The sequence below is a fragment of the Podarcis liolepis genome, assembly GCF_965112155.1.
Source record: "Podarcis liolepis genome assembly, chromosome: 8".
NCBI lineage: Eukaryota > Metazoa > Chordata > Lepidosauria > Squamata > Lacertidae > Podarcis > Podarcis liolepis.
In genome coordinates, this window is record NC_139560.1 from 39,893,711 (window position 1) to 39,919,914 (window position 26,204).

Below are 26,204 nucleotides of genomic sequence, written 5' to 3' on the forward strand. Positions count from 1 at the left end.
GAGCCACCAGAATAGCACACAGAGGGGGGAAAGCAGAATTGTTCCTTCTGGCCACCTGAAATGCTTGCACAGACAGAACCCGCATCCGCCTCCCACTTCATTATGGTACAAATGCATTCAGGGAAAAGCCTAGAAAACTGATTTCATACCCTTCTGGTGAGAAACCCCAAGGGTTCCAAGATTTACCCAGGGTTTGGTTTCTTTGGAGCAAAGTTCAGTGGAGACTGTGGTGTTCTTCAGATATATGGCTTTATTTTCACATACATACAAGCTGATGGAGGGGCTCGCAGTATTAACACCCCAACAGATCTTGCTTCCCCATTAGGTTTCCAGAGAAGCACCAAAGCTTTGCATAGAGCAAACCTGTCTCTATGTCTCCACCTTCTCTACCTGCTTTCTGCGGAGCTCACATCACACTCCCCTTTGTTTTGTCTACCTGGCACTTAGGTGAGTTAGGGAGGCCCACCCATTTGCCCAGAGGGCACCATTACTCTTGCAGCCTAGCTCATTCTTTGGGGATGCTAATGAAAGACATTTAAGTGACCGACCAAGTCAATTGCCTTATAATTGCGTAGTTCAGCAATAGAATCCTCTATCAGAGCTTTTAACCCTTACTGAAGGAGCGTCTCCACCCCCATCATTGTACCCGGACACTGAGGTCTAGCGCCGAGGGCCTTCTGGTGGTTCCCTCACCGCGAGAAGCCAAGCTACAGGGAACCAGGCAGAGGGCCTTCTCGGTAGTGGCACCCGCCCTGTGGAAGGCCCTCCCACCAGATGTCAAAGAGAATAACAACTACCAGACTTTTAGAATGAAGGCAGCCCTGTTTAGGGAAGCTTTTAACGTTTGATGCATTACTGTATTTTAATATTTTGTTGAAAGCTGCCCAGAGTGGCTGGGGAAGCCCAGCCAGATGGGTGGGGTATGTATGTATGTATGTATGTATGTATAAATAAATACTGGGTGCAGGACCCCAAGAATTAAGTGGGACTCAGGGCATTGTCCAGACTGACCCCCCAAACTTACAACAATATTCATTGCTATGCTTGTTTCCTAGCAGCACCAGGAGTGGGGGAGGAATGAAGTATCCATGATTTCAGTAGTGCGCACACACTACACATTCACATTTAAACCATAGTTTATTTTAACTATGGGTTAAAGTGGTATGCAAACCAGAGCATAAGGAGTTTCTTAAGTTACCTCCATAGCTCTTCAAAGACTCTCCAGTTTTTGTCCATCAGCACACAGAGAGTACACAGATCATTCACAAAGGTAGACATTTTTGAGCCCATTTAAAAGTCCAATTTGCACAATCACCTTGTTTCCTTCAGGAGGTTCTTTAGAAAATTATTAATTCCTGAATAATGTTTGCTGCTCTTTAGACTTAGTGCTCAAGGACAGATAATTATCTCTGCTATATAAAATTGTGTTTACCTGCCCTGATGCCATGGGATAAGGGGAGCTGTACATTTAAATATAACACATTAATCATTATGTCCCACTGAGAAGAGCTCTGTGGCAAGTTATTTTGCAGGCAATTGGGACACACGTTCTTCTCTTCCCCTAGCCAGTCAGATTTTAAGAGTCTCAAGATTTTAAGAACCTAGCATGTCTATTTGTGTGATAACACATTATGTGATAGTCACCAAGAACTGAATGTAGAAAATTACTTGCTGGAAAGAGAATGTGTTTGTATATGAATCTATCTTTAGTTTGCTGGCAGCAAAAAGAAGGATTGAAGGATTTTGGACCTATTAAACGTATGCTCTAACAATGATTTATTACATCTTATCATTCAGCTGCTAAGTTTCTGCCTTGTCCCATTCCACTGCTCCCCTGCCCTCTTGCAGATAAACAAGCTGGAGGCTTGCCTCAGGCAGGCGGGGTGCTTGGATGGTAATAGGATTCAACTGAAGGAAAATGAGCACCAGATGAAAGAAGGCTGCATTACTTGGAGCTGTAAGGTATGTGTTGCTGAATGCTCAGTCTGGGATATAAATCCTTTCCCCAGTCCTATATAATGCCGTCTTGAACCAACCTGCAATGAAAAGTCAAGCACAGAGGTTAGCCTTGCCACTGTGATGGATGGAGATAATAAGAAATGTACATGTACAAGAGAGACTGGGATTTGAGCATCAGATATGATCACAGTTAAGCGCAGGCCCATAAAATTGGGCTAGATTGATCTATGGGTGCTTTCTAAAGGAACATATTGTGTTACAAAATCAGTATTGAGACTTAGTAGGTCCAGTCCACACCACCTCTGTGTTTCCTGGATGGCCAAAACTACACATGATGCAGAAGATCCATGACTGGAGCTCCTGATACCTTCATTTGGACATAAAAGCAAATCCAGGGAAGCCCTGGCATTGGGGAATTTGTTTTATCCTCTTTCCCCTGTACTGTTTTCCCAATTCAAGTTTTTCCTCTTCCAGCTAGTTTATCCAGATGAAGGAAAATACAAGCACGGCATTCTGTACCCATATTTCCCCCTTGGTGAAATACAGACGCTTTTTGGTGGTGGTGGTGGGGGGTGGCTCTCACTTGAGAAAGCAGCAAGGGAGGAAAGAGTTGATTATCCCACTTCCCCAAGTGGCTTTGCTACAGTCAGAACTGGAACTCACTGCATCTGCTTTCAAGCACAAACAAAAAGGATGTGAGTCAGTTCTGATGACAGATCTCCCACCCCATTTTATATGCAGTTTGGCCTTTAGAGACCCCAGTATTAGGCAATTAATTTTAACAAGACCCATAAGTTGAAATCTGCAGAGATTCAAGGGCCAGCAACAACAAACTCCATTCCTTGGAGGATCATGGCTTTGGCTGCTTTCTCTCCTGTGAGAAAAGGCAGCCCAGGAGTGAGAAAAGTTCTATCTCCAACCTATTCAGCTCGCTCTTGTGCAATCTGTGCAGTGGCAAGAACCAGTTGAGAAAAGTAAGTGGAGGGCTCTGCTAAAGTCTCTGCTGGTGTTCATGCTAGGAAGGAGATGACTAAAGATCTCTTGACCTGCATCTCAGCTCAAATGGGAAAGGAGATGATTCTGGTGCACAACCAGGGCGAAAGACCCTTGGATAAGCAGCAATGTTGGGGGAAGATTGGGCTTATCTCTATTTAAAATAGAATATAGTCCAGTGGCAGAGAAGCTGCTTTGCACACAGAAGGTCTAAGGTTCAGTTCCCAGAATCGCCAGGTAGGGCTTAGAGAGATCCCAGTCTGAAACCCTAGAGAGTTGTTGATAAGTAAGGGTAGACAGATGGATAGATGCACCAGTTGCCCTTAGTATAAGACATCTTTCTATGCTGCTAAGCCACTATGACGCTGTGCTTAAAAACAACTATAAGTGGGTGCTTTCTGTCTTTTCTTGGACATGCTCAAGGAAGCCATGGAGGCGTTTGTTTGCAACTAGATAAAGTCTGAGCATTTTGACCACAACTGGATGCCTTCATCTGCCCCAGCTGCAACAAAACATGTCTCTTTTGCATCAGTCTCTACAGCCGCAGCAAGCGCTGCAACCTTCCAACAGTTTGACTTCACCCCCAAAGATGCTCTCCTCCATTGTCTCCCAAGACAGACAGATGCCAACAACCAAGCTATAAAGTCTGAGCATTTTGACCATGTCAGGGCACTGAAAACTGACCTGCTAATTGATGTAAGTCTTTTTTAAAAAAACTTGATTAGAAAATGATTAATTAGCAATGGACTCCTGCAAGGGGAGAGGTTTTGGCTATGAGCCTTCTAATTAACCTCTGGAGCCTTTTGGACATGGCGTACAACTATGAAAAGGATCATTTATTTGTGTGTCCTAGGCAGGTCAATGCCCTTTTATCAGATTCCCAATGGGTACAGGTGAGACGTCACTCCAGTACTCTGTAGGTGGTACCTTCTATTTAATGTGCCGGAAAATTCCATGGTAAGGAATATTGCAATGGTAGTGTCATATATCTCTCTGAAAGGAGGACACATTAATATCTTCACTTCGCCTTTCAGTGGAGCCAAATAACCTGAACTATTGAGTCATGTCCTTCAACAGAATAAAAACATCTCACAAAGAACCAAGGTTTGTGCTTTCTACTTTGCAAGAACAACAGTGCTACTAACAACACAGTCATCTGCTTTCTAAAAATATTTATTTAGAGGCTGGATTGCAAACAAAAAAACTTCAGTGTCATTGACAAACAACAAAGAACTTGCACTGAGAGTTTTAACATTTAAAAAGACAAATGGCCAAATTAATCTAGTCACTCTCTTTGGGGTATTGTTTTGTGCATAGCAGGCACAGTCAATAATTTTCAACATTGTTCGGTTTGTCATTGGAGCTCTGAAAAATCTGTAAAAACCCACAAGATTGCTTCACTTCATAATGGCTTCTTTTCTGATATTTGACTTTTGAATTCATCTAAGCTATTCATCTGGGCAGGACATTCTTTCAAAGCTCAGGTTTCAGCATATAAATAAAGGCTTTCATTGAAATACAATGTTTGTATGAAGGCATTCCTTAAAATAGCATTGCATTGCACCAAGGAAAAATGGCTTTAGAAAGATGTGAATGAGGATGTGAGTAATAAGGTTTGATGTTTTCTTGTAAGTGTTCGCCCCCACCCCATCCCCTTAAAGATGATGTTTGGAACACACACCATCAATTTTTTTTTTTTTGAGAGTATTCCACTCAGTGAGAAATTCGGAATTTTTTTTTTTCAAATTTCCAAGAACCTGGGGATTTGTGTGTGAGACACTTTTCGAAGGACATCAGCACAATTGTTTGGTACTGGAGTTCAGATAGATCTTTCATTCATTCGCTCTTCAACTAGAAAGGCTCCCGCAATGGTTTACAGATCAATAAAAATACCCTTGGAGAGTTTTCCATTTAGCACCACACTAGATGTGATATTAAATGTGTATAAGCATTTGATGTGACCTATTTTTGTTTTTTACATAGCAGCTGCCATGGAGGGGGACCACCAGGACTCAAACTCAGGGGCAGGAGGGCTTGCCCACACTATGGACTGATGCCATTAGCTCTGGGAGGGAACCCTATGCTAGAAACTTCCATCCAGCATGCTTGCAAAAATTGGCTGCTGACTTCCTGGCACCCTTGCATTATTTCTTTAGCTGCTACCTACAGGTTGTGATACCTTCCTAAATTATCTTTATAAGCATCTAGGTGAAAGAGGAAACCTCCCTAGAAGATGGCTTGAATAACTCCCCCTTGTTTTTTTCACCTCTCCCCAAACACACTGCATTCTGACCAAATTCTGCCAACTCTGCATGGCATAATTAATTTAATTTAAATCCCAGCTTTTCATCTATCAAAGGAATGCATGAAGCAGCATATTCTACCCATATTTATAACTGTAAATATAAGCATAAAGGTCAAGACAAATTCAGAGTGAAAGCTTTGCTCAAGTCAGTCCAGCTTGACCAAACTTTCAGCTATTTAACAAGGAAATGCTCAGAGTTGGATACTACAAGGCTCCTCATCCAGGAAGACTGGAGCTCTGAGAAGGAAAACAATTCTGAGGGATGGAGGGAGCATCCAAAATGCCTGAACATTCATAATGATTTGTTCACATGGAAGTTCTATGATATTGCCAGCTAGTGGTTGTTACCCTGCTCTTTCCAGCGCAATTTTTTAATCAACCTGAGTGCAGTTAGGAAAGTGATGGGCTGGTGCAAGCTGGAATGTGTGCAGAGGAGGGAAACCAAGATGATCAAGGGTCTGGAAACCAAGCCTTACAAGAAGCGCTTGAAGGGGCTGGGTATGTTTAGCCAGGAGAAGAGGAGACTGAGATATGGTACCCATCTTCAGATATCTTAAGGGCTGTCACGTGGAAGATGGAGGAAACTTGTTTTCTCCTGCTCTGAAGGGCAGGACTCGAGGCAATGGCTTCAAGTTACAAGAAAGGAGATTCCGACTGAACATTCGAAAACACTTTCTGACAGTAAGAGCTTTTCGGAAGTGGAACAGACTTCCACAAGAAGTGGTGGGCTCTCCTTCCTTGGAGATTTTTAAACAGAAAGTGAATGGTCATCTGTCATGGATGCTTTAGCTGAGATTCCTGCATTGTAGGGGGTTGGACTAGATGACCCCTGGGTCCCTTCCAACTCTAATTTCTAACTATGTTGGTTCCAAAGTTTCTGAAGTTTGAGCTGATGAGTAGTGGTCAGCAATTCACAATAGGCACACAGAGAGATTGAAAATGTAAGTAGCTGAAACGTAGAAGCATTTGATAAATTACTGCAATCAACACAGGCTTTCATGAATCAAATACAATGGATAAATACAACTGTTTTATAACAATTTGTTGACCCATACGAATAAAATGAGCTTCTTCTTTTGTCTCTTCCCCATTGATGTTTGTTAAATATAAAGAGAACCTGGTAAAGCATTCACAGGACTATCAGAAAAGAAAGCACAATTGCCAATAAGAAATGTGATTAGATTGCATGCCGTATCAAACTGATTGATTGTTAAATAAATGCACAGCAATTCCACCAATCTTTGGTTTGTTTAATATATGTTGTGTCTTCAGCAGATATTTATGCTCTGCTGGTCTTGGAGGTGATGAAAAAGGCTAGGCATGAACTATTGAAAACAACTACTGAATGCAAAACTGCATCAATAGCAAAAAGAACTGTTGCATTGTTGACAGTTTTGTGTTGCAGAGAGTGAGATATTGAAACTTTTCGTAAAAGTAAGGCAATGGATATAGATGGGAATCTGCTGTTTCTTGAAAGGGGCCTATTCATGCTGCTAGATATTAACCAAACCAAAGCCAAAATGCTATGTAGAGAGGTTTGCATTAAGTTTGCTCAAGAGGTTTGTCTTTAGAAAATGTGGCAAAGAGAGTGTTCAAGGCTAATGGATGACTTATCCTGGAAACCCAAGCAGTGATCTCTCATGGCAGGAAGATGAAACCTGAGAACTCAGCATCTTAGTTAGTCATTGGAGCCAGCAGCATTATAAACTCCAGGTGAGCGATCTTGAACAAGCAAGATGCTTGCATAGGATCTCTCTCTGGGAGCAGAGAGAGGAAAGTTACTGAACTGCATTAAGGATTTAAAGAATACAGAATCACATTGTTTGCTTGTTTAAAAGCAATGTATTATTTTTTATTTTGCAACATTTAATTGTAACTGTTTTAAGACTGTTTCCAGTAAAGTTTTGCAGTTGTTTGTTATGATGGATAACATTCATTTCTGCTCTGCAGAAAGTGCAGACCAGGGATTCTGCTTGCAACAACTCTAACAGTGCATGCGTAATAGAAAACCAAAGAAAAGTGTTTGTGTGCTTATTTGCTAAGATATTCACTTAAATGTTCATATTTTGGTTGTGCATGTGTTCAGTAAATATCCCCATATTGAGACCTGTGTGACTAAGTTACCAGATTAATCTCCCAATATGTGCTACTGTCACTAGAGATTCTAATTCAGAAGACTCTTAAAATGCGTGAAAACCCATCTACCAAAGAAGCTCGCTCACACCGGTTAAACGTGTAGAAGACTGCAGCTCAACTTTTATTATTCCACACAAAATAGAACCATAGAATTCTAGAGTTTGAAGGGACCACAAGGGTCATCTAGTCCAACGCCCTACAGTGCAGGAATCTTTCTCACCAACATGGGGATTGAACTCCTGGCCTGAGATTAAGAGTCTCAGGCTTTACTGACTGAGCCATCCCCTGCCTTCCATGATGCCTCTTTCCTTTAAACATGTGCAGAAAAATCCCCTCTGAAATGAAACACCTAATGGACTAAATGCCTGACATACAGAGAAAGCAGCACAGGGGATCTACTGCTAGGTTATGAGCACCAGGCTCATGAAAATCCTAGCTCCAAAAGGGTGAAGTAGCAGCCATTATTTTTACCTTGACCTTGTTTATCTCCTTTGACCACAGCAGCATCCTTTGTCTTTTGAAAAGCACATTATTTAGCACCATGACGCATTGACCTAAATACAGCTCTCGCATGAAAACGCAGGAGACCTTTTGCTGGCAAGCGACAGAAGTGTGTGGAAGCAGTAGATAACTTCCCCTCAGTTTATTAGGAAGTGGTCAAACCTTAATTGCTACTTCCAGTGCTGTGTTAATGTAATGTATAGGACTGCACTGCTGGCCATTCTTAAAGGCCTTCCTGGCATCTGAGAACTATGACTGCACAGAGCCAAGAATCGAAGGAGGCCAACATATGGCTTTAGCATCAGCTCCATTTTCCTCAGCTTCCGATTTGTTATTTTGTTTCTATGATGAATAATTCATCCCAATAAAGATAGAACTGCCAAGGGCCTTATCTGGCTTTCCCATCGTATGGAGCAAAGTGGTCTCAGAGTACATCAATGAGGCAAATAATTGAAGTGGAGGGAATTTAAGTACCATACTTATTCTGAGCACCAGCAAAAATTCTGCTTTGGGAACTTACAATAATTGCAGTTAGAAGAGCATGAAGTCCTTGGTTGACTATCCAGTACTACTGGTTTCTATGGGAATTGAATGCAGAGTAATTGTTATTACTTAGTAGCCATTCAGTTATACCATTGATCCTGAAAGAACATATTTTTTCATCAAAAAACCCCTTAAGCTCTTAAGATGCCTAGCCTTTTTGTTCTTCTCCAGCCCGTTCTTAAGAGGTTCTTTTAAATAAAGCTCACTTTTGAAAATGTGCCACAAACATGAGCTTAAGAACTTTTAAAAATTTGACCTGGTAATGAACATGGGACTTTTAGTTTTGTCAGAAATATGACAGAGACCTGTGTCAGATGAAGTACAAAACAGATCCCTTTCTTTGTGCAAATGTTTACAGCTTTATATGGTTAATTCATAGGAAAGCACCAATACTGCATCAGTTGTTTAGAGTAGTGGTCTCCAACCAGTGGTCCGCGGACTGCAGGGGTATATGTAACCCACCCAGGGGGTTTGTGGCACCAGTTACATAACAAAAACTACCACAGAGATACCAACCTTTTCAAAAGTAGGGGGTCCATGGATTGGCTTTTGAAAAGCAGGGGGTCTGCATTATTTACCTAATCGGGAGCAGCTGCTCTGGAGGATGTGATTGACACATCACAATGAGGGTCCTATTTTGGATGTCATGTGTGTCAGAGCTGTGGGTGTCTCTCCTCACCACAGATGCCACGGGAGCCTCAACGTTTTTATAGTCTTTATTTACAATATTTACAATGGGTCATTAGCACACCGTTCATCCATCAGAGTCAGTCAGTTCAGATCTCTGCTGAGGCCTGCATTTGCCTTTCCAACAGCTCATAAAATGGTGAAGTTTCTCACCCCGTCGTTCTACTCTCCTCTTTACCACACGCCTCTTGAGGTGGCCGTAAACCTCCCCCCAGATTCTGAGCCTGAGTTTAACCCAATCTCTCTCTCTCTTCGTTGCCTCCCTCCCCCTCGGGCACCTTGTCCACATCTTCCGCTCCCAGGCTTCCCCCTCCCTCTGGGGAACATGAGACCTCTGGTTCATCCCTGACAATGTGCCTGTTTTCGTTGGGTAGGAATTCAACGTAGTTCTAAGTGGGGTATGTGTGCCAGGTCTGCTTGAGCAATGGGACTTCTTCCACTCTCTTCCCCCATGAGTCCCCACACAGTCCCTAAACCTATTATGGGGCTTTCCCCAACCCCTCAGAGAAAATTTAGAGGGCACAAGTAGCACATGGGAGGAGGGGATAGAGGAAAATCCTGCTGTGCAAGTGGAAGAATGGTTTTTAAAAATTGTAGAATTTTTCAGTATAACCATAGTTTGAAAAAGGAATGTGTTTAGTTTAATAATGGGGTCAGCAACATGGTGCCCTTGAAAATGTCCCGTGATTTGTGCTGTGCAGTCTATCAATGTAAGCTTTAATTTCTGCGTCAAATAATGCTAGTTAGAGGTTCTATTTTGATACGACTGGCTTTTACTCAGACCTAGAGATGGGGAAGAAATTTGATTCAGTTCACACTTTGAGGTCATTATACTCAAATCTCACTTTCAGAAATGATAGGAAAACCAAAACACATCCTTCCTTCAAAATGGGTCTTTCTCTGAATTTTGCAATGCAGTTCTCCAGCCAAAATGTACAAAAATTTCTATAGATACTGTGGTAAAGTATCCATATAAATGCACATATTGGTGGAAATAACATACCAAAATGCATTATTTATGGGGAAATTGCCTTGCAAAGATGTGTACATTAGGCAAAATGTAATACAGCATATGCAGATTAGAAGAAATTCACATTAAAATGGTGAATTTTCATGAGGGCTTCTTATTTTTAGGTGCAAAGTAATGCAGAAATGTGGAGAACTGAATCTAAGATTAGAAAAATGAACAACTGAAAAGAATGTCTCTTTCTGTCTATTGTGGGAATGATGGGAAGGAGGGAAGCAACCCAATGGCAGTTTCTCAAAATTCCAAATGTACCCAAGGCACCCCCCCCCCTAAGTTTGATGATCCTTGGTTTAATCCATGACTCATGAGGCCCATAATAATTTTAGTATATGTGTGTTTGTGTGTGTATTTCTTTCGATTTTTGCTTAAAACTCTGTAGACCGTGGCGAATTTTAATCCTCACAGCCCCCCCCAACAAATAAACCATTAAATATTCATTAACTGGAGCACTTAATTTCTCCTGTCTCATTATAGAAAAAGAGAAAAACAAGCAACTGATTTCTCTGAGGAAATTCAAGTAAACATTATTTTAATGTATGGATGACAATGAAATGGGGTATGTAAAATTAGAAAGACGAGCAATTAAATCCGAGAGCAAACTTAATGAATGTTTGGTAGTGGCCAGACATTGCCTCTGAGTGCCAAGATAAAACCAGATGAAATTTTGCTAGATTAGATGTTGTTTGCAACATTGGAGTTGTTGGATTCCAACACAGCAACCAGCAGGTAACATCCTTGAAAACTGACCTTTTAAGTAACCTGACTAGTGATGTCATGAGAAATCAAGTCGTGTCTGTGAGTAGAATCAGGACAAGAAGCATAGCCCATGTTGATCAGACTGCCCTCTGTGCCCTTGATTTTGCTCCTATACACTTCAACACTTGATGTGCCATTCCTTGGTCACACACTGACAGAATACCTCAGACATTTGCCTGAACTGGGCTAGAGAAGGCACACAGTGGCAGTGCAGATTGGTTGTTTGCAGCCAGCTAGTATACATTCTCTGTCTGCCTCACAGTAGATTATTGTTCTTCCTTGGTGACAGAAAACAAAATACATTTCCTGAGGCTGTTCTTTTACTGACAGGCACTTGCTTGCGCTATGTGCAGACACTTGAGCTTCTGACTGAGAATGCAAGATGTAGATTTATAGGATGTGTAAAAGAGAGAAGGTTTCGGCTGGATTCCAGCTTCACTGTGAACATTATTTTTTATTGTTGTTATAAAAGGAATATTATAAAATGTTAGCAACATGAGGACCTATGCTGTTTTGATGGAAGTAACATTGACTGGAAAAGTAGATGTGACATCCCTAAACCTTTTGGAAGAGGAGATTTCAAGGGTACCATTTGGGCTGGGTTTTATTTTAATCGCGGCTTCTTCTCTGTGCTGCACCATTTCATTTCCCCCTTTCAGCTTGACCTAGTTGACATCTGCAGCAGACACTTTATCAAAGACCAGATCACAAGAGACACACAAAATGGTGCCAGAAAGTCTGAGCCAATATCACATCTTTCTCTGTGGCAACACAGATGGAAGGCCTGGCATAAGTTCATTTGAAACAGAGGGTTTGAAACACATGGGAAATTTGCCAGAGTCTCAATCTTGTGTTGGACAGTGCAGTAAATGTTCTCAGAGTTTAGTGTTTATGCGCTCTGACATATTGCTCATCTGACAAGCATCCCTGCATAAAGCCTACAGGTTTCAGAATATGTTAGTCTCTGGAACCTAAATATTGCATTCATTACCATAATCATGATGCAATTCATACATTTTGGAACCCAAATATCATTACCATCACCATAATCATTCGTAATTCCTACATAAACCTGCTTTAAAACAGCCATATGCTATCAGTTCCATATTCCAAAATTGTGGAGGCTAGTTATGGCCCTTTCGGGATTCAGGCAGAGGTGAGGCATACAGTGCCAGAACTGCATTTTTTTGCTGAAGGAGGCAGAACTCAGCTCTGCCACCCCACTCTCCCTGACTGTGAACTACGAAAGATGAATTCTTTAAAGTGCTGACTGATGCCTTTCAAAGTTCCTCCAAATACTAATTGCCACCCCACCCCCTAAGCATTGGCAAAACATCTTCTGAAAGCACCTTGCCTCAAGGTAGATGGATGGATGGTGGATTTTTCCCTTAAATGCAATGACATGGTTAAAATCACATCTAGCCTGGCATTTCAATGAGGGCTGGACTCATCAATGATCCAACTCAATAAAAGGCTTCATAAAATAAGTATATTCTGGATATACTTTAAAATAGTCTTATTATACCACATGTTCCATGCTGATTCCTGGCATGGAAACCAGGCCTGGTAAGACTTAGCTCAAATTAAGTTCTGGTGTGTGTGTGTGTGTGTGTGTGTGTGTGTGTGTGTGTGATAGAGAAGCCTTCACCCACCTGGTGTCCTTTGAATCTTTTGGACCACAAATCCCATCAGCCCTATCCACCACAATGGAGCTAGAGTTGGATCTGTCATCTGAAACATCCAGAGGACACCAAGTTGATGAAAGCTGTGGTAGAGGGTGGTTGTCTCTTTCAATAAAAATTGGCAAAATTATACATAGGCCTAGGCCTGAGGGAATCGGGTAGGAGGGAGATGGGTTAAGTAGAAATGTTCAGTGTGGGCCTTATTTTCTCTGTGTGTAGCCCTCTCCAGCATGCAAAGAGGTGCACATGAAAAGGAGATCACATTTACTTTAAGAACCACACATCTTTAAATATGGAACAAAAATGTCCAGTGGTGCTTTAAGTGGAATTGTGTTACCAAAGCCAGATGTGGTATACATCTTTCCCTAAAAGAGAAGGGGAAATGGCCTAAAGGGTATGTGCAAGGAGTCAAGGTCATCCCACATCCCAGAAATGATACTTAATCGATAGAAACAGGGAAAATGTTTTAATGGTTAACAGCTTGATATATTTCTCCTTTTCTGGCAACCCAAAGTAACCCATACTCTTAATCATGTCCCAAAGATGCCTAAGGGGGGAGTTGGTCTTTTGCAAGGGGGAAAAGCACTTTTCAAAGTGCCAAATGCTTGAGAATGGAAGAAATTGTTTCAGAGTCATTATCAATAGCTCACTCTCAAAAAGTTCATTCAGTGACCATTGCAGAGAGAAGCTCACAGGGGCAGCTGGGTCCGGCATGACCTAATGCTTTCTGAGATAGGTACAGCTACTGGAAACCAATAGAGCAATAGAGCTTAACAAAAGGGACAACTATATTCCACACTTATATGTTGATCAAGATTTTAAGGTAAAAAGCATGAAGGTGACTTGAGCCTGATCTTACTACATCGTGTGTGTGTGTGTGTGTGTGTGTGTGTGTGTAGGATCGAGTATGTGTGTACAGTTCAGAGTGTGCATGCATTTCCTTTATTCTGTTATATCATGCACCTTTATGTAACTATCTCCAGAACACCTAGAAGCCAGTGCATCAGATTTGTTATGCTGCCAGTTGCCCCCGTTGCCAAATGTGATGCAGATGCAGTTGTGCATCTTGATATTGAGAAATATGGTGTGTGATAATGACAGAAGGGAAGATTCTCATATATTGGTACGCTAAAGATTTCTCACCTACATTGGCTCAACCTGGGACTGGAGAAGCATCAAAGGCAATAGCAGCTTGGACTTTTTGATTGGCTGTCATTGTCATCTGGCACAGGAAGCCAGTATGCAGGTCATTGCAATCATGATTGATGGGGAACAGAACCTTTGGCACAGTCACTTTGGAAATCCTAGTGGGGGAGTTCCTGGTGATTATGTACCAGGAATAGGAGTGCAAGCACAAGTGGTTGCCTAGCAACCACATCCACTATGCTTCTTATGTTTTTCACCCTCTGAAAGTGGCAAAAGAGCTGGATCCCTCATATTCACTGAAATAATTTGAGGACCACCTTTTAAAAGTGCATATTTTGGAGGTGAAAGTGAAAAGAGAGTGTGTGGGTGTTCTGGAGTAGCTGCGCACCAGCAATGGTGGCCGAAGCTCTTGGCAGTATGCCAGCACCAAGTACCCAAATTGATGTCCAGGAATTAAGGGACTTGTTCCATTCTACTATTGAACTCCTGATATCCTGCTGTACATTTTGCAAAAAAATCTGTTAAACAGACTTTGATCTTAAGATCAATCTCCGAGGTCAAAATACAGCATTATAGATTCTTTCTATACGTTTGCCAAAGGTTGTGCATTTTGTGTTTCCTTATGTTTTGATGAATTGTATTTCGTTCCCCTGTTTTAATTCGATTCCCACAAAAAAACACACCATAAGGGTTGTTTTCGCATCATGCTGTACACATGTTTGTTCAAGTGGTTGACCATGTACACATGGTCCATTGAAACATCACACATGGACTGAACTGCTCAAGAATATATCACAGTTTGGTTGTACCATGTGTCCCTGTGCAGGATTGGGTATTGTGTTGTGTTGTGTTCTGCACCAATTGTCCTAGACTGCAATTCTAAATGAATTTACTAGAGTGTAACAAAATGGGAATTCAGAGTAAACCATGAATTATGCAGCTAGAGAAGGCTCTGTAAGGCTGTAACAACTGGACTGCAATCCTATATACACTGACATGGAAGTAGATCTAGGGATTATATACATACATGCAAACATTCTTTTCAATAGGAGTCACACTGTACCATGCTGGAAGCTGTTTTTGAGACTTGTAAAGAGTCCCAGGAGCAGCTTAGAATGTGGTGCAAAGAAATATTAGTCACAGCCCCAAAAATGAAAGTCATTGGGAAAGTATGCTCATTTCCAACTATTAAGGTTAGTGTTAGTTCAAGGTTCATTTCCAGATGATTTCCATTGCTTCAAAGTTAAATGCAGAAAAGACCTTTTAAATCAACCAGGCCATCTGCCTCCCAAAGCAGATATTCCCTAATGTAAAATTACACTTTGTCCAGTGCATCTTTAATTGTCCTGAGTGATGACACTTTTACTTCTTCCTCTGGAAGATGCTCACACAAATGCTTAATAGAACACAAGGTCACTACATTTGGATATGTGGCCTTCATCTTCATTTTCTTAATATTATCAAATTACTCCCATGATATACTGAGGACCAGAAGACTCATTCTAACACAACACACCCCTAAAAACCCCCACAGTCCTTTGACCGTTTTTGACTAGAATACTAGTGCTGTCATCAGCGTACTTCTGGTGAGCTACCATATTGACAACGCCAGGGCTCTTTAACAGCCCAGATTCTGTATCTGCATAGACAGCACTATAACCCATTGCCTCCTGCAGTCCAAGTATGGGGGACATGTCCTTAGTCCTATGATTGACTGGGACTAGTATATGAGCCCAAACAGGTGACAAATCCACATGGCTTTCTTTCTGTGATTAGCACAATTGTGTTTTAGGAGTAAAGGTGGTTCGCTTTTCTCAAAGACATGTACAATACTCTAATTTGTAGTCAGCAGCCCACACTCAGCTTTTGGAGACCTAAATCAGCCTGCTAGAGATGGGGAAGAGAAATCTATGAAGTCAAATCTATCAAATGCACACTTTTTGAAATAATCTGAGAACCAAAGTGCAGCCATTCTTCAAAATCCAGACATCCAAATTTTGTGGTGCAGTTCTTCAACCAGGCAATGTTTACAAAAATGGATTATTTTAGAAAAAAAATTGCTTGCAAAAATATGTACATTAGTTGAAAATGTGTTTATTAGGAGAAAATGCTTCAGATTTTCATGAGGATTTTTTTTTTAACCAATACTAGATAGCTCAGTTGGTTAGAGTTTAGTGCTGATAATGCCAAAGTCACAGGTTCAGTCACCATACGGGACAGCTGCATATTCCTGCAGGAGGTTGAACTAGATGGTCCTAATAGATTCTATGATTCTATGAATCACAACTTGCTTCAGAAAGGTGCAGAACTGAATTTAAGATTCTTGGAAAAACTAGAAACTGAGAGAACTAGAACTGGCAGATCTATCCCTAATTCTTCTTTTAAAACCTGTTCCTTCATGTCAGTTGAGTGACTGCATTGATCAATATGTCAAAGTTGACAGCACTTACCATCTGGTGGGATAATCCCGGCTCATTCTGCAAGAATATCTCAAGATCAGCATCTGAGTCCATCCACATTTTCTGGCTCTGTATTGTGTGATCCACAGGTCAGGAAACTCAGTTATAGTAAAACACAGTTGTATTTTCCACTTTAGTATCAATGGTCAACTATGAATTGAATATTACCAATATAATTCATTATTTCCTCTTCTAGAGTTGTTATTGCCTTAAATTACTTCAAGGTTCATCTTCAAAATGTGAAGTGTTGCTTTTCTTAATGCTTCATCTCTGTTCTAGAAATCTATAAGGATTAACATTAATATTTCCATTGTAGTGAAATAAGTTTATGACAACACAAGTGCCATCCTTATTCAAACAAGGTAGAGGAGGTTAGCTATGTTCTGAATTATTCTCATTATCTTAATTTTTACTTGATTATTCATTAGGTAGTTGTACTTCTTCAAAAGACCAGGAAGAAATGTAATGGTACTTTTGATTTTATTATATATATGATTGCAGAGGTCCGCTTCTATTGACACCAGAATGAACAGAGAAATCCTCCTCCTTTCTAGTCATGCATACAATATATCACTTTTAAATGTCACCACATACTGTATATAAAACACATTCTTTTTGTGAGACTGTAAATGTATATGTGGTGGAACTGTAACATTTCAAAAATGTTTTGCACCTGGGTTTTTGCTGAAGTCAGTAAAATCGTATGGTTTTTAGCATGAAGTTTCCTTGCTTTGTAATTTGGATGGGGGATCTTAGTGACTTGGCCACAAATATTTAGTAGGAGCCATAATGTTTTTTTGCAATAATGGAACTTGTACTCGAGCTGAGCCCCGTTCACTTGCTTGTGGTCATTCACAACCTCTGCAATTTGATCAGGTTTATGCAAGTGTTGGTAATAGCTAATGGAACAAATTTCTTTGCTCTTGAAAAACATAAGGAACTGGCTAGCAACTTATTGAACCATACCATTATAATTGTGCCACCCATTTCTATGTCAAGTCCATGGTGCTGCTAAAATGTGTATTCCATTCAGTGGCGTAGCGTGGGTTGTCAGCACCCGGGGCAAGGCAAGTAATTTGTGCCCCCTAACCCGTGGATTTGCGCCCCCTAACCCGTGGATTTGCACCCCCTAACCCTAACCCCCAGATGTTGCGCCCGGTGCAGCCGGCCCCCCTGCACCCCCCACGCTACGCCACTGATTCCATTGAACTCTGTTCAGCTGAGGTGATGATAGTCACCACTAACATTCATTGTTATGTTTCTGTTCCTGTCTCCTGATCTTATGTGTGGGTGAGGGTGGGGGGGAGATGTATTGCTTAATCTGGGGTAGCGCGCTCTGGCTCTCTCGCTCTCTCTCTGCAAAGGTCTTACAGAGACACACACACTTTGCCATGAAGTACAAAATGTTGTTGCTTTCACTAATGGCTGACATCAAAAAAAATACAATCTGTGTATTTTACCAGGTTAGTCAGTTATCCATTCTATTCAGCAGTAAGTCCCATTTAAATTAGTTGTGCTTACTCTCAGGTAAGTCAGGTTAGGAATCCAGCCTTACTGCATTTTTTAAAAAAGCTACTACTATGTATTACAGAAAAAATCAATCACCTCTCTTCTCTGCTCCTCTTTACTATTTTATAGCATGCCTTGATACCAAATTAAGAAATAAAATTTACAATAATAATTTAAAAGATATGGGACTGTGTCCTTGTTGGTATTACGCAATGATGAAAACAAAGACTCCGCAAGACAAACAAATCACAACACCCCTAGATGGATACCTTGTGATTGTAGGAAACAATTAACAGTAAAACTGCAGATAGTGAAATCCATTGCATAAAGAGTTCTTGCAACGGAACCCAGAAAATCAAAATCAATTATGCCATTTTTGAAAAATGTGAAGGACTGAGCTGACAAGCATTTTATGAGCTGTAGACTCATGAAGAAGAAATTAATGGGTACATGAATGTGAACCCCATCTCTAGTACTTAGACATTTGTAGTTGTTTGCTTTACTTTTAGAAAAAGCTCATGAATTGGAAAGTAACGATCTGTTTACACTTGTTCAGTAATGCACAAGAGTATGGGATTTTGCCTTGATTGATAATTTGATTGAATGTCCATCTGACTGATGAACACAATCTATGATAGATGGTTTGCATTTATTTCTTATATATCAACAATAATTATTTGGTATTATGTTTCTCAAGTTAACAGAAAACATTTGGGAAGGACTTGAAAACACTTTGTGGGGTTTTTTTAATTTGTGGAGTCCCCCCCAATGGACCGCTCCGTTGAAAAGTTCTCATCTAACTTCTGGACACAAAGAACCAATTTAACAATGCAAATATAAATATGGAACTCATATTGGAAAAATGAGTTTTTCTCTCCCATAGACAGCATTGAGCCAACTAGGTGTCCAGACAACTTTTCTGCAATATTATTTGCTCTCTCTGGAAACAGCAGCTATTAATCACAGACTAACTTCTGAGTGGCTGTTCTGCAAGATAAAAACCAAAGCAGCTTTCCCGGAGTGGTCTGTAGCTATCAAAAAGCTAGAATCAGCTCCAAACAGCTTTATGTTTATCACATTAGTTAAATGTGTGCTGCATGTATTACCCCCTGGAAAAAAAACCCAGACCTAATATTAGCAAGCATGAGACTGAATTACGTACAGTAACTTCTCGGAACATACGCTTAAACAGATGCGTTGAGCTCATTGAAATTCTGTGTTTTAGGAATACATGCTTGAGTGCCTCTTAACACCATCTAAAAATACATGTGATGCCTGTGTGTAAGGAAGTGCTTGACAGACCAAGCAGATGCTGTTCACTGGAGTCTGTTAACCTGTTTGCTTAACCTTTCTATTTAATTGGAAGAAATGTTTTGCTTAAAAAAAACAACCCACCACCACCCCATCTTGGTTAGGTTATGTATTGTCAATGAACCTTTCATTCAAATCAAGGGCAACTAAACATGCTTTTGCCTCTACCTGCTTGCCTTAAACCTTGCCATAGCTTGTATTTCATTCATTTATGCTTTTGTTCTGTAATTGCTGGCTGACTGTTCTCATGGAGTTTAGTATTAATATTCCTGGCTGCCTGATCCATGAAATATTGCCAGAACCAAAGGCAGCAAAAATACAATTATCATGCACCATTGAAGAGGATCCACATGCAGAAATGGCCCAAGTTATTTGATATGCCTGAGGTAGGAAATCCAAATGGTAACCCCAGGGCAATAATAATAATAATAATAATAATAATAATAATAATAATAATATAAAAAACATCAACTACAAGTAACTTCAACAATTCACTTGACCTATTTTGCTGGGGAGGGGGGAATTAAAGAAAAAAAATGTGGCTCTTGGGAGCTTTTGCGGGAGGTGAGGGAAGTGAGAGAGCCTCGCTCATTCCCTTCCCCCACCTCCCGCAAAAGCCAGGAATAGTCGCGCGAAGCCTCCCCAGGGCAGTGGGATGAAGGCTCCCTGCTGCCCTGTGGAGGCTTCCCGGGCTACCCCAGAGATGCTTGACCCAAAGAGCATTTTTATTATATTTTTTTTCTGATTGTGACGCAGGCTGTGAATTTGATATCATATTTCCATAATTTCTCCCTTTGGTCTAATCGAATTGTGTGGCCTATATCTCTGGCCCACCTAATCATAACTTCCTTCACCTCTTCTTTTTTAATTCCCTTTCTAATAATAGATTATACATTTTAGATAATATCTTTTTAGGATTTTTTAATAACTCTGTAGTTTTGATTCTTCTTTACCAAATCTGGTAAGTTCCTTTGCCTTTTAATTCTCAGTATGCACTTTCTCACTCTTAAGTCCTTTTATAGAGCTTTCTGGTCACAGCTTTATTTGCCAAACATGGTGGACCTCCTTCAGTCTTATTTCGTCACTCTGTCTTTGTTATTTTCCCGTAAGAATTCAACTCTCCCTTTCTATTAATTTTTGTTATTTCATCTTCAGAAATACCGGAGTGCGTTTGTACCCACCATCTGCCATATGGAGTAACCTGGTGCTTTTCTCCTTGGGGTCTTGGGGCATTTCATGGTCAGGGTTGCGTCCTTCTTGCACTGAGAGCCCTGACTTCCTCCACTTAAACTGTGCTGGAACGACAGAGGATCCCTTTCTTCACTGCTTGGTGCCTTTTTCGGTCTGAGACCTCCTCTCAGACCTTTCTAGGGGTTCATGTCACCCTTACTCCCCCTTATTTCGCCCATTCACCATGACTGGGAATGCTCCACTGAGGCAGAGCGAATTCCCCAACCCACCTCTTGAGAACACCATGCCAGAAGCCGCCTGGCTCAGATATTCAAAGCTTATCATACTCACCTAAAAATAAGCTAGGAAAAACAGTGTTGTTTTTGTTGTCATCCCCCGTCCAAATTTATACTAAATGGAGTTCTCCTTGTTGCTGGTGATAATATAATTATGATCACATTGGTTGTGCGCAAGTGATGCGGATCATTGGGGTAATAGAATCCCTGCTTGTGTAAAGTTTGGCCAACCTAGTTGCACACATATAGAATATTTCCATTGCATAGTGATGACCACTTACTGAAATACAAATAGTTTTAGAAGAAGTGCTGAAATGGAGAGTAACACCAAAGGCACCAAGAGGGTCATAACAATCTCCACCAGCCTGCTATAATGTCAAGCAGACTCAAACTAAATTAAGCAACTGTTCAATTTATTTGTATTAAGACTCAAGTTCTGTCTCTTTGAAACAACTACACAGGAATCTTCAAAAGCAATATGTGCTTCTTTTCACTTGCTTTACAGTGCTTAGGTCATATATCAGTTGAAAATTAGACACCAAGCAACACATTTCCTTTTTTCATTACAGTGCTGGATATAAAAGTACTGAATGGGGCAAAGGACTGATGTTAAGAGGCATCGGCTGTGTACATATTGTGGCATAAATACTATAATGCTAGCCATTCATTAACAATGTTAATTAAATGCCTTCAAATAACCTGATTTATAATGAACAAGAATATTGAAGTATTTCTGCCCTTGCTAATTTCAGCTTATTGCATGCTATATTATTGTATATAATTAGGCAACAGCAAGAAATTATAACCTGAAAGGCTTATTACTGGAAAAAGCACAACTGATGCTATTTATATCAACTGATGTCAGTTATATCAGGAAAGAACTTGTTGAAAAGATGGTGTTAATTTAATTTTTGCTTGATTGTGAGTGTGGTCATGATACCTATCATATATTTTGCAGGGTTTGCTTAACAAGTATCAACAACTGTATGCTATATTTGGATCAAGAATGATTGACAGTCAGTTTTACTCCAACAGTTTTACTCAAACTATGAACTGCTATAGCGATTTCACAGTGTGCCCAAATCCACATCAAATCCCTCCCCACTTCTGTAGGGTTAATCTCAGATCCTTTAAATAAACTAAGTTTTCACACTGCTGTGAATTCCTATTTCTAAGTTTACGAACGTTCTTATTCCTTTTACATTCCACCAACCCCAGAGACATCTCAGGAAAAGCTGATGGTTTTTTAAAAAAGAAATTTGTTGTTGTTGTTGACATTGTGCCTTGGGAACACCTGTTGGTAAGGCTTTGGGGAGCCAACTGAAGACCCAAGCAGTTCTCATTCCCCCCATCACTGTTGTTGGATGGTAGATTTGCAGAAATGTGAAAGGGAAGGGAACAGCTTGGAAATTTTTTACTTTCTTTACAAGCCTACCCAAACTTCGATTATTATTTGTTTACAAGTCCTCTCACCTTCTTACCAAAGAATGCATGCAGCAATGGGGAATCAGTAAAGCAAAGTACAATCGATAAAGATGGAGAAAAGAAGCAGATAGGCTAGTTAGGCTGTTCACATAAACATTGCCACAAAAGAGGAAACCAACCAGCCAAAAATAGGGCACAGATTTGCATAAAGCATGCATATGCAAATTTGTAATTACGTGTGCCAATTCAGAAATAATTATTATAATTCAAATATTATAAATACAATGCAGCTCCCCATAGTAGGAAAGACTGAGGCTAGGTGCTCCTCGTTGGTCCACTGTAAATACTGGAAAGGAACTTTCTGCCTTCCCTTCTTACAGTCTTCTTCTCCAGCTGGGACCAAACAGATTGTCAGATAAATTACAGCCCTCTGTAAAAGAGGACACTTGGCCACTCCAGTGTCAGACCAGCTAATTCTCTTTTCCCTTTCTGCCACTGAGCAAAATAACTCAATAGTTTGCTCTTTCTGTGGGTATGAGCAATACCCAGTTTTCTCTCACCTAAACTGCATCCATAATAGCAGCAGCTTTGTTGTGGGATTTGCATGAACAGTATTGTGCTGTTAATCTGAATGTTTAAATAATCTGTGACTAACTGAGACACAGTCTTATTATTGAAATGTTTTTATTACACCAACATTTGATTCCCCGCCCAGAGTAATTGTACAGCACCATGCTATCTTAAAGCACACACCTTGTTGGTTTGAGTTTCCACCATTTTCTCTTTATTTCAACATGGCAGCTAGTGTATATGGAATTGCTTGTCATCTGTGTGACCCAGCTGCTAAGCATTGGCGTAAACTTTTTTTTGTGGGGCGGGGGAGAATGCACCATCTGGATAATCATAATTCTTGCTCTTTTCCTGGCAAGCTAGTTAATTGTTGGGTGTTATTCATGATGGACCTATTTATAAGGATAATTGAGGGTCAAGCTATTGATTTCTTCTCCTGTGTACCTTGGATGCCACATTTGTTGATGAATTTTTGTTTATGACTGGTTGGCCTTAGAAAGATATAAAAGACAGAAGATATACAGCATTTCCCCCCCTTCTTATTGAAATAAAATGTTAGCTTTGTATTTTCCTTAAGGCAACAAACATTGATGCTAAAATAACTTTTGCCTGAATAATAGCCTTATTTATAAATCAATTTTATTGGAATATTTAAATTTAAGTAAGTTTAGTTCCATCCTTGACAATTTGACCTCGCTGAATTAAGAAGAGTAAACTGGCTAAGGTCTGAGTGCTGTGGCTTAATTATTTTGTCAGTCCACCATTACTATGGTAATGAATTATTTTCATACCTAATGGGCCAATCCAAAACTTTGCTGCATCAGCAAAAAAACGCGCTTAGAATGGGATGCACTGATTGCTGTGCCAGCTAATTTCATATTGCATGACTTATTGCAGTATTGCAGCTGTATTGTTCTGGATTTGTAAACAGAGACATTGCAGCACCTGTTTAAAACTTGGGTGAAACATATTTATATTCAGTGAGTTCAGCTAGTTTTAAAAGGTGTGAACTCCAAATACTGAACTAAACTATTGTAACAAGCCACTGCGGATCCATGCAGCAGTGGTGTAGCGTGGGTTGCCAGTGGCTGGGGCCATGCAGAGGGGAGTGGGTGGAAGGAAGGGAAATGGATGGAGTATGTATGTGCCTTCAGTTGCCTAATGGCATCCGCATCACCCAGGAGACAGCAGCTGCTGAGATAAGAAAGAGTTGTTCCATTGTCTGGAGAGGTCACTTACTGGTTCATATGGGGAAGCCATTTTCAATGGAGTCCAGCAACAGAAGCACACACTGTATTGAGGCAGCATAGGGGGTTGACATTTTGTGCCCCCAACAATTTTGTGCTCAGGGCAACCACCCCGGGGGGGGGGATGCTATGCCACTGCCCTGCAAGGGGGGGGGCGGAATTAGAGACTCTGGGGCCATTTGCTTAAGATGATTTTAAAAAAGAGAGTCTAGTATTGCAATCTCATAGACATAGTTTTAGAACCAACTCCCATTAAGTTCAATGCTGCAATCCTATGCTCATTTACTGATTGCTGCAATCCTATGCTCATTTACTGATTGCTCTATAAGAAAATGCTTGATAAAGTTATGAATAACATTTGACTGAGGAGACGGGCTAATTTATTCTTTCTGTTTAAGATTCACTCATTTTTAAGGATGATGATGATGATGATTTAATGAAATAGAAAGGTAAAATTAGAACAAGAAACAGTTTTGGAAAATTGTTATGACATGTGGAATAAAGCTATCAGGAATGAAAACACTCAAGTCCCCTGAAGCTCTTGCTTTTCTGGCTGGTGGATGGAGACAGGTTGGCCTTCGTTTTGCAATGATGTGTTGGATGCTGGAGGTCCAGATGTGTTGGATGTGTTGGATGTGTTGGAGGTCCAGCTCCAAGGGCCTTCTGGCGGTTCCCTCATTGCGAGAAGCAAAGCTACAGGGAACCAGGCAGAGGGCCTTCTCGGTAGTGGCGCCCGCCCTGTGGAACGCCCTTCCAGCAGATGTCAAAGCGATAAACAACTACCTGACATTCAGAAGACATCTTAAGGCAGCCCTGTTCAGGGAAGTTTTTAACGTGTGATATTTTATTGTATTTTTGGTTTCTATGGAAGCCGCCCAGAGTGGCTGGGGAGGCCCAGCCAGATGGGCGGGGTATAAATAAATTATTATTATTATTATTATTATTATTATTATTATTATTATGCTTGGTCTTCTGGTGGCAGAAGCTAGAATGCCCTTCTCTCAATCTCTGCATTTCCAGAGTTTAAGATGCTGGCCTGGACTCTGTGTCCCTTACATACTGACAGTTCTGAAGAAGGGACACACAGAGGGGGTTTTTATGTGCCAGACTTTTGGATGCCTTGAAATGATTTTCTCACCCCCTGAAGCTACTAATTACTCATTCTCACCTGCTGAATCTTAGCCATTTGAATTATAAAGCACAGTGACTTACACTCAGCTTCTCTGTGGGATAGATCCTCTCCAGTCACAAAAGAAGTTTGACTGCAGCAGGAGATATATATTAAAGTTACTTCTTTTGCATTTCCAGCCTGTAAATACAGTGATGCATGGAGGAAAATGAAGTGTAATTGGTGTTAGAAAACTAGTTGCCATCATAACATGCAAGGCTACCTGGATTGCTAATTTTATGTCTCTCAGTATTTTATGTCTATAGTGATGAGTAATTATCCATTTAACAACAATTCGTCTTCAAAGCTGTTATAGCACATAATTAAAATCAACTTTTTTTTTACAGTCCCATCACATAGAAAAGGAATGAAATTGGAATTTTCTCCTCCTGTGAAATTTATACTGGACACCCAGCACTTTAATATAATGCCTATTCCCTGGTGGGGATAGTATTCAATAAATTTGTTCCATTAGCACAATAATTTTTGGCTGTGAAATGGAGCTTCTCCTCCCTGCATGAGACCTGTGCACACACACAAACCCTAAATCTAGTCTGAGTTTTCTATCAACCCTCTAGAAAGGTTTTTGAGGGTTCAGGACACAGGTGGGGAGAGGAGAGTGGTGGAGTTCTGTTGCATGAAATCCTTGCATTAATGGAAGGAGGGCATTGGGTATAACCCCACTGCATTATGGGATGCAAGTCAAATGAAATAGTGGGCACAGAAAAGGTTGTAGAAAAAGAAGGTTGGTAATAGCTAGGGATGAGGGAGAAATTTGATTTTCTTTACATTTTAATGCAAAATGACAAAATTTGCACTTCTTCAACCAACATGCAAACCAAACTGTTGCTATCATTTGAAATTCGCTTGTCTCTAACCTATGCATATTTTGGGGAAAAGGGCACAAGAATAAAAATGCATATATTAATAAAAATAGTGTACATAATGCATTATTTTAGGGGAAATTGCTCGAAGAATGTGTATATTAGTCAGAACGTTATACAAAAATGTGTTTATTTTATTTAATAAAAATTTTATACAGCTTGACTGCAAAAATCTCCAGAACGCTTTACAAAAGGAAGAAAGTACATAATAAATTTGCACTGAAGTGCTGCTGATTTCTTTTTTTAAAAAAATCCTAAATTGATCTGGAAGTGTGGAATTTAAAATGTGATTTTAAAGCTGAGCAGACACAGAGGCCCTGCCTTGCTTCCCCTATATCCCTTCCAATCTTGATTGACACACCTGGGTTTGCTCCAGCTGAACAGCTGTGTCTCTCCACTTGACGAGGCACATGATCCTCACCTGCCCTGA

The 26,204-nt window shown here is 40.5% G+C and overlaps 1 long non-coding RNA gene across 2 annotated transcripts; it reads left to right on the top strand.

Annotated features, from left to right (window-relative positions):
- Window positions 1–1,501: 1,501 nt before the first annotated feature.
- Window positions 1,502–25,373, top strand: LOC310712970. 2 transcript variants are annotated; one of them, XR_014529052.1, is made up of 5 exons: window positions 1,502–1,568; window positions 1,849–1,962; window positions 3,485–3,648; window positions 3,987–4,056; window positions 25,238–25,373. It is a non-coding gene; the product is annotated as an uncharacterized lncRNA (long non-coding RNA). The 2 variants fall into 2 exon arrangements; XR_014529053.1 differs by lacking the exon at window positions 1,502–1,568 and having other exon boundaries at window positions 1,599–1,962.
- The last annotated feature ends 831 nt before the right edge of the window (window positions 25,374–26,204 follow it).